Source organism: Theropithecus gelada, unplaced genomic scaffold, assembly GCF_003255815.1.
Source record: "Theropithecus gelada isolate Dixy unplaced genomic scaffold, Tgel_1.0 HiC_scaffold_70, whole genome shotgun sequence".
NCBI classification, from domain to species: Eukaryota; Metazoa; Chordata; class Mammalia; order Primates; family Cercopithecidae; genus Theropithecus; species Theropithecus gelada.
Window position 1 is genome coordinate 1 of NW_020263688.1, and position 10,037 is coordinate 10,037.

At 41.9% G+C, this 10,037-nt stretch overlaps 1 pseudogene across 1 annotated transcript in view; it reads right to left on the reverse strand.

The window, feature by feature from the left end:
- Positions 1-432: 432 nt before the first annotated feature.
- LOC112617968 overlaps positions 433-10,037 on the reverse strand; it is a 14,182-nt pseudogene continuing 4,577 nt past the window's right edge. Inside the window, exons 3-4 of the transcript XR_003117996.1 lie at positions 1,939-1,990; positions 433-1,302 (exon numbers count right to left, since the gene is read on the reverse strand). The product of XR_003117996.1 is annotated as an arf-GAP with GTPase, ANK repeat and PH domain-containing protein 11-like (transcript). The remainder of the gene's footprint in view (positions 1,303-1,938; positions 1,991-10,037) is intronic.

Here is a 10,037-nt window from a genome sequence, read left to right on the forward strand (position 1 = left end):
AGAAGCTTAGATGAATGAAGGGAAGAGATTGGAGTTATTACAATTAAAACTCAGAGTAAAAGCCTTCCTAGGCTGAGACTAGATCTCTGAGGGAGAGATATGTTCCAACTGCTGCTGTTACCTCTGAAGAGGCACTTTCTGGGGCTCTGAAAAAACTGGTAAACTGAAACAATTACTGCTCCTACGGCAAGGAGATGTTCTTGGGAGAACATCGGCAAGGACAGCAAATAAACAGGAAAAGGAGATCTATTCTTCCATTCTCTTGCCTTTCTATGTTTCTCTAGTACCTCCCAACAGCAGAACCTAGCAGGATCCCACTAGAAGGAACTTGGAAAACGTAGGTTGCTGATCCCCATCATGGCATCATAGCAAATTTATTGCAGAGAAATGTAGCTAAGGATCAAGATTATTAGTAAATAACATTGTGCTAGTCTAAAGTAGCCAGAACTTGCTTTTGCTACTCTAGCATGACTGCAGGCTGGCCACGATCTGGCTCTCAATGGCTTGGACCCAGGCATCCCGCTCCTCATATGACGTGGCTTCAAAGTGCCACGTTTGGCCAGTGAGGGACACAATGATAAAGTTTTCTGCTTGTTTTTCAGCAGTGCCAGACAGGCCATTGTCTTTTAAGTTGTTGGTGCATTTCTTCCTTTGGTGTTTCTTTTTGTTGGCATGAGAAGAGGGGGGTGGGTTGAGCTTGGGGCTGGTGGTGCTGGAGATATTGGGGCTGGAGCATATGGAGTCACTCAGCCTGGTGCCTGAATTGGCTGAGGTACATAGACTGTTCATGTCCTTGAATAGGCCATTGCCTTTAGAGCTGGAAATGGGTGCACAGGCCAGTGTGGCTAGGGGTGGCCTCTTTCCTGGGACTTCGATGGTACATGTTCGAAGGTCAATCTCTTTTTTGTGAATATTCTTCATATAATCACCTAAGCTTGAATAATAGGTGAGCATGCCATTGTCACAGAGGGTGCCATATTTCTTTTTCCATTTCTTCAGCCATTTCCCACTTAGCTTTAAGAGGATGCCCTGTTTAATGGGGATGGCTCTGCCACTCCCGATGGTGTCAGCATGACTCTCCGGGGCTTTCTTCTCTTTGTCTGGGTGACTCCCTTTCTCAGATGTAAACAGCTTGGACCAGCGCTTGGACTGCTTGTGAACGGGCGTGGGTGTGTTGGCAGTGGGAGGAACATTGATCTGAAGGTCCTCCTGGCTGGTGCTGGGAGTCGATGGAATGGAGGAGGAATCCTTACTAAAACTCCCACCTCCAATTCTTGTCTGGGTAATATGCATGGTGGAAACCTGTGTGGAACAGAAGGAGGAATGGCTTCGAGAATTGGGTAATGACTTGCAGGGTCCTATAGACAGCTCACAATTACCTTTTAAAAAGATACATTTTCTGTGCCAGGCACAGTGGCTCACACCTGTAATCCCAGCACTTAAGGCGGCCGAGGTGGGTGGATCACGAGGTCAGGAGTTCAAGACTATCCTGGCCAACATGGTGAAACCCTGTCTTTACTTAAAAAAAAGAAAGAAATAATTAGCTGGGCACGGTGGTGCATGCCTGTAATCCCAGCTACTCGGGAGGCTGAGGCAGGAGAATTGCTTGAACAGGGACCTGGGAGACAGAGCCTACAGTGAGCCAAGATTGTGTGATTGCATTCCATCCTGGGCTACAGAAAGAGACTCTGTCTCAAAAATTAAAAAAAAAAAAAAAAAACATTTTCTGTTATTTGGATAGTATATTTACTCATACTAGCTCACTAACTAAACAGAGCTGTAGATCAGTTCCTATTCCAGCACATTCTTTTTACAACACTTAAGATGACTAAATACAACATGAAATGGGGAAGATTTAAAAAAAGATGCCTTTGACTTCAGCATGAAACAGATACAAGTGCATGATGAAAATACAATCTCAATAAAAGCACCACTTACCGTAAATGAGTATAACTGTTCATCAAATATGCTCAAAGATCCATCTGCATGTCTATAAAATAAGAATGTGCATTACTTCAAAAACTGTTAATATATTAGTATCACATATGTTTAGTAAAATACTGCCTCCTGTGTGCTTTGCTGTTTACTTTACCGAAGCAGTTTTTACAAATTTTTCTCCTGGATCCTGACTTGCAGAGGGTTTCCTGACTTCTTCTTTCTCAGCACTTCATGTCCTGTTCTGTGAAGTCTTTTATATGTAACCAGTCAGAAATGCCCGTAAGTACTGACTCTCCCTAACAGGCAATGGCAACAAACCAAATATATTTTCACTCTTCTAACCACACCACACACTGAAACACAAGAATGTTTTACAAAGCAGTAGTGATGAACCTTAATAAACGTAAACGTGATTCAGATTTCCTAGCTTCCTTTCTCTTTAGTTCTGTGTAGTACACTCTCATGATGTATTTATGTGTTTTCTGTTGTTTGAATTAAAAACTCATCTGCCTTTTTAAGAGGCCAGTCTTTGATGAACTTTAAATTTTGTAAAACTAATGCATTGTGCCTACATGATAAACCAGTGGTTCCCCAGATGAGCTCTGTGGACCTCTCAGGATCCCCAAGACCCTTTCCAGAAGGGCTAAGAGGTCAACACTGTTTGTTTGTTTTTTGTTTGTTTGTTTGTTTGAGACCGAGTTTCACTCTTGTTGCCCAGGCTGGAGTGCAATGGCGCGATCTCGGCTTATGGCAACCTCTGCCTCCCAGGTTCAAATGATTCTCCTACCTCAGCCTCCTGAGTAGCTGGGATCACAGGTGCCTGCCCCCACGCCTGGCTAATTTTTGTATTTTCAGTAGACATGTGGTTTCACCATGTTGGCCAGGCTGGTCTTGAACTCCTGACCTCAGGTGATCTGCTCACCTCAGCCTCCCAAAGTGCTGGGATTACCTGAGCCACTGCGCCTGGCCAACACATACCTGAGAAAGCTGAATAAAAAATTAAATATCTGTAAAAGGAATATAAAGTCATTGCCTGCTTTTTCGTTGACACTTGCCATGATTGTATAAAAGCAAAAGTGGGTAAACTGCTGGTTTCTCAGCATAAATCAAGGCAGTGGTACCAATTACATTAGTAGTCATTCTATTCTTTACTGTCCCCTACCGTAAAAAAGACAGCCTGAATTACTTAAGAATGTCTTTAATGAAGCAGTAAAAATTAATGTTGTTTTTAAACTTTGATATGTCTCTTTAATATTCTGAATAAGTGGAAAATTAATAAGAAGCGTTTCTGATGACTGCAGTACAGTTTTTTGGTTTTTTTTTTTTTTAAGAATTAGTGATTTAATTGTGAACTGAACAATCACTTTTTTCACAGAACATCGTTTTTATTTAAAAGTACAACTGGGTCAGCGTAGTGGCTCACTCCTGTAAAATCCCAGCACTTTGGGAGGTGAAAGCAGGCAGATGGCTTGAGCTCCTGCAGGAGTTTGAGACCAGCCTAGGCAACATAACAAAACCCTGTCACTACCAAAAATGCAAAAAAGAATTAGCCTGGTGTGGTGCCACCCATCTGTGGTCCCAGCTACAGGGGAGTCTGATGTGAGAGGATTGCTTGAGCTGAGATGATACCAATGCACTCCAGCCAAGTGACAGAATGAGACTCGGTCTAAAAAAAAGTACAACTTTCATTCTCAAAAATAAATGAAGTGAGAGGTTGTCACTTCAAGGAAAATCAGTATTTGTTCCCAATGATAAAATTTAGGCTTTCCTGAGGACTTTGAAAAACTTATTCCTTCTGCCGGGCATATTGGCTCATGCCTGTAATCCCAGCACTTTGGGAGTCTGAGATGGGCAGATCAAAAGTTCAGGAGATCGAGACCATCCTGGCTAACACAGTGAAACCCCATCATTACTAAAAATACAAAAAATTAGCCAGGTGTGGTGGCATATCCCTATAGTCCCAGCTACTCTGGAGGCTGAGGCAGGAGAGCCACTCGAATCAGGGAGATGGAGGGTGCAGTGAGCCGAGATCGTGCCACTGCACTCCAGCCTGGGCGACAGAGCAAGACTCCATCTCAGAAAAAAAAAAAATAAGAAGGGGGGCACCCAAGATGGCCCAAGAGGAACAACTCCAGCCTCCAGCTCCCAGTGTGAGTGACACAGAAGGTGGGTGATTTCTGTATTTTCAAATGAGGTACTGAGTTCATCTCACTGGGGCATGTCGGAGAGTTGATGCTGGTCCGCGGGTGCAGCCCGACCAGCAAGAGCTGAAGCAGGGTGAGGCATTGCCTTACCTGGGAAGCGCAAAGGGGAAGGGAATTCCTTTTCCTAGCCAAGGGAAATTGAGACACACAACACCTGGAAAATTGGGTAACTCCCACCCTAATACGCTCTACCAAGGGTCTTAGCAAACGGAACACCAGGAGATTATATCCCACACCTGGCCTGGAGGGTCCCATGCCCACGGAGCTTCCCTCATTACTAGCACAGCAGTCTGAGATCTAACTGCAAGGTGGCAATGAGGCTGGGGGAGGGGCACCCACCATTGCTGAGGCTTAAGTAGGTAAACAAAGCCTCCTGGAAGCTCGAATTGGGTGGAGCCCACCACAGCTCAAGGATGCCTGCCTGCCTCTGTAGACTCCACCTCTGGGGACAGGGCATAGCTAAATAAAAGCAGTAGAAACCTCTGCAGATGTAAATGTCCCTGTCTGACAGCTTTGAAGAGAGCAGTGGTTCTCCCAGCACAGAGGTTGAGATCTGAGAATGGACAGACTGCCTGCTCAAGTGGGTCCCTGACCCCTGACTAGCCTAACTGGAGACATCGCCCACTAAAGTGCAGACCAACACGTCACACCTCACACGTCTGGGCACACCTCTGAGACAAAGCTTCCAGAGCAAGAATCAGACAGCCACACTCGCTGTTCAGCAATATTCTATCTTCTGCAACCTCCGCTGCTGATACCCAGGCAAACAGGGTCTGGAGTGGACCTCAAGCAAACTTCAACAGACCTGCAGCTGAGAGTCCTTACTGTTAGAAGGAAAACTAACAAATAGAAAGGACACCCACAGCAAAACTCCCAGGTACATCACCATCATCAAAGACCAAAGGCAGATAAAACCACAAAGATGGGGAAAAAGCAGTGCAGAAAAGCTGGAAATTCAAAAAAATCAGAATGCATCTCCCCCTCCAAAGGAAGGCAGCTCATCACCAGCAACAGAACAAAGCTGGATGGAGAATGACTTTGACGAGTTGAGAGAAGAAGGCTTCAGTTGATGAAACTTCTCAGAGCTAAAGGAGGAACTACGTACCCAGTGCAAAGAAACTAAAAACCTTGAAAAAAGAATGGAAAAATGGAAAACTAGAATAATCAATGCAGAGAAGACCATAAACGAACTGATAAAGGTGAAAACCATGACACGAGAACTACGTGACAAATGCACAAGCTTCAGTAACCAACTCAATCAATTGGAAGAGAGAGTATCAGTGACTGAAGATCAAATGAATGAAATGGAGGAAGAAGAAAAGTGTAGAGAAAAACGAGTAAAAAGAAATAAAGCCTCCAAGAAATGTGGCATTATGTGAAAAGACCAAATCTACATCTGATTGGTGTGCCTGAAAGTGACAGCAAAATGGAACCAAGTTGGAAAACACTCTGCAGGATATCATCCAGGAGAACTTCCCCAACCTAGTAAGGCAGGTCAACATTCAAATTCAGGAAATACAGAGAACGCCACAAAGATACTCCTCGAGAAGAGCAACTCCAAGACACATAATTGTCAGATTCACCAAAATTGAAATGAAGAATAAATGTTAAGGGCAGCCAGAGAGAAAGGTTGGGTTACCCACAAAGGGAAGCCCATCAGACGAACAGCAGATCTCTCGGCAGAAACTCTCCAAGCCAGAAGACAGTGGGGGCCAATATACAACATTCTTAAAGAAAAGAATTTTCAACCCAGAATTTCATATCCAGCCAAACTAAGTTTCATCAGTGAGGGAGAAATAAAATCCTTCACAGACAAGCAAATGCTTAGCTATTTTCTCACCACCAGGCCTGCCCTAAAAGAGATCCTGAAGGAAGCACTAAACATAGAAAGGAACAACTGATACCAGCCATTGCAAAAACATGCCAAAATGTAAAGACCATTGATGCTAGAAAGAAACTGAATCAACTAACGAGCAAAATAACCAGCTAATATCATAATGACAGGATCAAGTTCACACATAACAATATTAACCTTAAATGTAAATGGACTAAATGGTCCAATTAAAAGACACAGACTGGAAAGTTGGATGAAGAGTCAAGACTCATCAGTTTGCTGTATTCAGGAGACCCGTATCATGTGCAGAGACACACATAGGCTCAAAATAAAAGGATGGAGGAAGATCTACCAAGCAAATGGAAAACAAACAAACAAAAAAAGCAGGGGTTGCAATCCTAGTCTCTGAAAAAACAGACTTTAAACCATCAAAAATCAAAAGAGACAAAGAAGGCCATTACATAATGGTAAAGGGATCAATTCATCAGGAAGAGCTAACTATCCTAAATATATATGCACCCAATACAGGAGCACCCAGATTCATAAAGCAAGTCCTTAGAGACTTACAAAGAGACTTAGATTCCCATACAATAATAATGGGGACTTTAACACCCCAGTGTCAACGTTAGACAGATCAATGAGACAGAAAGTTAACAAGGATACCCAGGAATTGAACTCAACTCTGCACCAAGCAGACCTAATAGACATCTACAGAACTCTCCACCCCAAATCAACAGAATATACATTCTTCTCAGCACCACATCGCACTTATTCCAAAATTGACCACATAGTTGGAAATAAAGCACTCCTCAGCAAATGTAAAAGAACAGAAATTATAACAAACTGTCTCTCAGACCACAGTGCAATCAAACTAGAACTCAGGACTAAGAAACTCACTCAAAACCACTCAACTACATGGAAACTGAACAACCTGCTCCTGAATGACTACTGGGTACATAACAAAATGAAGGCAGAAATAAATATGTTCTTTGAAACCAATGAGAACAAAGATACAACCTACAAGAATCTCTGTCTGGGACACATTTAAAGCAGTGTGTAGAGGGAACTTTATAGCACTAAACGCCCACAAGAGAAAGCAGGAAAGATCTAAAATTGACACCCTAACATCACAATTAAAAGAACTAGAGAAGGAAGAGCAAACACATTCGAAAGCTAGCAGAAGGCAAGAAATAACTAAGATCAGAGCAGAACTGAAGGAGATAGAGACACAAAAAGCCCTCCAAAAAATCAATGAATCCAGGAGCTGGTTTTTTGAAGAGATCAACAAAACTGATAGACTGCTAGCAAGACTAATAAAGAAGAAAAGAGAGAAGAATCAAATAGACACAATAAAAAATGATAAAGGGGATATCACCACCGACCCCACAGAAATACAAACTACCATCAGAGAATACTATAAACACCTCTATGCAAATAAACTAGAAAACCTAGAAGAAATGGATAATTTCCTGGACACTTACACTCTCCCAAGACTAAACCAAGAAGAAGTTGAATCCCTGAATAGAGCAATAGTAGGGTCTGAAATTGAGGCAATAATTAATAGCCTACCAAGCAAGAAAAGTCCGGGAGCAGATGGATTCACAGCCGAATTCTACCAGGGTACAAGGAGGAGCTGGTACCATTCCTTTTGAAACTATTCCAATCTAGAGAAAAAGAGGGAATCCTCCCTAACTCATTTTATGAGGCCGACATCATCCTGATACCAAAGCCTGCCAGAGACACAACAAAAAAAGGGAATTTTAGACCAATATCGTTGATGAACATCGATGCAAAAATCCTCAGTAAAATACTGGCAAACCGAATCCAGTAGCACATCAAAAAGCTTACCCACCATGATCAAGTGGGCTTCATCCCTGGGATGCAAGGCTGGTTCAACATATGGAAATTAATAAACATAATCCAACATATAAACAGAACCAAAGAAAAAAACACATGATTATCTCAATAGATGCAGAAAAGACCTTTGACAAAATTCAAAACCCCTTCATGCTAAAAACTCTCAATAAAATTGGTATTGATGGAACGTATCTCAAAATAATAAGAGCTATTTATGACAAACCCACAGCCAATATCATACTGAATGGACAAAAACTGAAAGCATTTCCTTTGAAAACTGGCACAAGACAGGGATGCCCTCTCTCACTACTTCTATTCAACATAGTGTTGGAAGTTCTGGTTAGGGCAATAAGGCAAGAGAAAGAAATAAAGCGTACTCAGTTAGGAAAAGAAGAAGTCAAATTTTCCCTGTTTGCAGATGACATGATTGTATATTTAGAAAACCCCATCATCTCAGCCCAAAATCTCCTTAAGCTGATAAACACCTTCAGTAAAGTCTCAGGATACAAATTCAATGTGCAAAAATCACAAGCATTCTTATACACCAGTAACAGACAAACAGAGAGCCAAATCATGAACTCCCATTCACAATAGCTTCAAAGAGAATAAAATGCCTAGGAATCTAACTTACAAGGGATGTAAAGGACCTCTTCAAGGAGAACTACAAACCACTGCTCAGTGAAATAAAAGAGGGCACAAACAAATGGAAGAACACATCTTGTTCATGGATAGGAAGAATCAATATCATGAAAATGGCCATACTGCCCAAGGTAATTTATAGATTCAATGCCATCCCTATTAAGCTACCAATGACTTTCTTCACAGAATTGGAAAAAACTGCTTTAAAGTTCCTATGGAACCAAAAAAGACCCCGCATTGCCAAGACAATCCTAAGCCAAAAGAACAAACCTGGAGGCATCACGCAACCTGACTTCAAACTATACTACAAGGGTACAGTAACCAAAACAGCATGGTACTGGTACCAAAACAAAGATATAGACCAATGAAACAGAACAGAGCCCTCAGAAATAATACCACACATCTACAGCCATCTGATCTTTGACAAACCTGACAAAAAAACAAGAAATGGGGAAAGAATTCCCTATTTAATAAATGGTGCTGGGAAAATTGGCTAGGCATAAGTAGAAAGCTGAAACTAGCTCCTTTCCTTACTCCTTATACGAAAATTAATTCAAGATGGATTAGAGACTTAAATGTTAGACCTAAAACCATAAAAACCCTAAAAGAAAACCTAGGTAATACCATTCAGGACATAGGCATGGGCCAGGACTTCATGTCTAAACACCAAAAGCAAGGCAACAAAAGCCAAAATTGACAAATGGGATCTCATTAAACTAAAGAGCATCTGCACAGCAAAAGAAACTATCATCAGAGTGAACAGGCAACCTACAGAATAGGAGAAAATTTTTGCAATCTACTCATCTGACAAAGGGCTAATATCCAGAACTTACAAAGAACTCAAACAAATTTACAAGAAAAAAACAAACAACCCCATCAAAAAGTGGGCAAAGGATATGAACAGACACTTCTCAAACGAAGACATTCATACAGCCAACAGACACATGAAAAACTGCTCATTATCACTGGCCATCAGAGGAATGCAAATCAAAACCACAATGAGATACCATCTCATACCAGTTAGAATGGCAATCATTAAAAAGTCAGGAAACACTGTTGGTGGGATTGTAAACTGGTTCAACCATTGTGGAAAACAGTATGGCGATTCCTCAAGGATCTAGAACTACAAATACCATATGACCCAGCCATCCCATTACTGGGTATATACCCAAAGGATTATAAATCTTGCTGCTATAAAGACACATGCACACATATGTTTATTGTGGCACTATTCATAATAGCAAAGACTTGGAATCAACCCAAATGTCCATCAGTGACAGACTGGATTAAGAAAATGTGGCACATATACACCATGGAATACTATGCAGCCAGAAAAAAGGATGAGTTCGTGTCCTTTGTAGGGACATGGATGCAGCTGGAAACCATCATTCTCAGCAAACTATGGCAAGAACAGCAAACCAAACACTGCATGTTCTCACTCATAGGTGGGAATTGAGCAATGAGATCACTTGGACACAGGAAGGGGAACATCACACACTGGGGCCTATTGTAGGGTGGGGGGAGGGGGGAGGGATAGCATTAGGAGATATACCTAATGTAAATGA